This window comes from Pterocles gutturalis, unplaced genomic scaffold (assembly GCF_000699245.1).
Source record: "Pterocles gutturalis isolate BGI_N339 unplaced genomic scaffold, ASM69924v1 scaffold22316, whole genome shotgun sequence".
NCBI lineage: Eukaryota > Metazoa > Chordata > Aves > Pterocliformes > Pteroclidae > Pterocles > Pterocles gutturalis.
This window is the reverse complement of record NW_010103594.1, coordinates 2,842-4,451: the sequence shown is the minus strand read 5'-3', so window position 1 is coordinate 4,451 and position 1,610 is coordinate 2,842.

Below are 1,610 nucleotides of genomic sequence, written 5' to 3'. Positions count from 1 at the left end.
TCTCCCCGGGATTACAGGACCCGGCCCCCCGTCCCCCTCCTGCCCTGCCTCTGGCTCGTGCCCCATGGCATCACCCTCGCTGCCTTCCCCGTGCATGGGCCGACCTCTGGCTCTAATTACTAATCAGGTCCCAAGTCTGAAGGTTCAAGCTGCTTTTCCACCCATTAATCCTCTGATCTGCTGCTTTGCCTTTGGTCTGGTGACCTCCAGGCGAGTCCTGGGGGACAGGAACTGCTCCTTTGCCTCCCACCCTGGAGCGTCCACAGGACCATCCATCCCTCCATCCCTCCATCCCTCCCTCTCTCCATCCATCCCTCCCTCCATCCATCCCTCCATCCCTCCATCCCGCCATCCCTCCATCCCTGCATCCCTGGGACACCTCCCGCCCGCTGTCCCTCTCCCGCGGTGCTGGGAAGGAAGGTATTTTTTGGGCTGGTTTCCCCTGGGACGCTGCGGTGGAAGGAAACCCCCCTGGGACCGTCAGCGGCGAGGGGTTGGTGATGGTTTCTCCCACTCGTGGGCTCTCCCGCAGCGTGGCGGGGACCCAGCCATCCTTCCCCGCTGCCTTGCAGTTCGTGGACTCGGGCACGGGAGGGTGCAAGAGCTTTTCCAAACCCTTCCCGGGCGTGTCAGGGAGGAAAGGACCAGGCTGGGGGAGCCCTCGCCTTCCTGGGGTGCCACCCCTGCAGCAACGAGAAGGAAAAATTATCCAGAGCTAAAAAAATTCAGGATGGTTTAGAGATGGGACATTTTCCTGGAATTTTAGAAAAGCTGGGATTTTGGCAGGGGTGTTAGGACCTGAGGCTGGAGGGCTGCAGGCAGTGCCTGGTGCTGGGGGTGCAGGATGCGACCCCATGGGGGTAGATCCCACCCCAGCATCCCGGCAGCACGGGGTCCCTCATCCTTCCCCGGAGCCCTGCGGGTGCTGGGGGCAGGAGGAAATGTGTCCTGTCCTTGCGGGCATCCCCACCGCCTCCTTCCCCTCCGCCATTCATCCTCATTTTATAATTACACTAACGACAACTGGGGCTTAATGAGAGGATTTTGCTTAGTCGGGCAAAAGCGACCCCACGTCAGCGACGCGGGTTTAATGACAGCAATTGAGTTACGTTACCAGGCCGACGCAAACTTCCCTGATTGTTTAAAAAATCATTAATTTCCTCGGCCATAGCCTCCAGCTGACCTCCCTGTTTAATTTTTTAATTTTTTTATTTGCATGCCACGAAGAGGACCTGCCTCTTTGACCCTCCTCGGCATGGCTCCAGCAGCCGGCACAGCAGCCAGAGCACGGCGAGATTTAGATTAATTCTCCTACTAACGACAACAAGCCCTATAGAAATTATGTTACACAAGGAAAAAGCAAATGACCTGGAGGCATCAGAAGCTCTGTTTCCTCTTACTCCTTGGAGCCGGCTGGCCAGGCACTCCTCCGCCTGCACCCAGCTGCTTTTACCTGGATTTTCCACTCCTGTTTCAAGCGGGCTGCCCACCCTTGCAGGGATAGCTCGTTCTTTTCTGTTTTCTTTAATTTTACCCTTTGATCGACAGTTTTTCCCACTCCAGCCGAGCCTGTGCACTGCCCCGTGCCGGCAGGTCCGCGGGCACCGCGA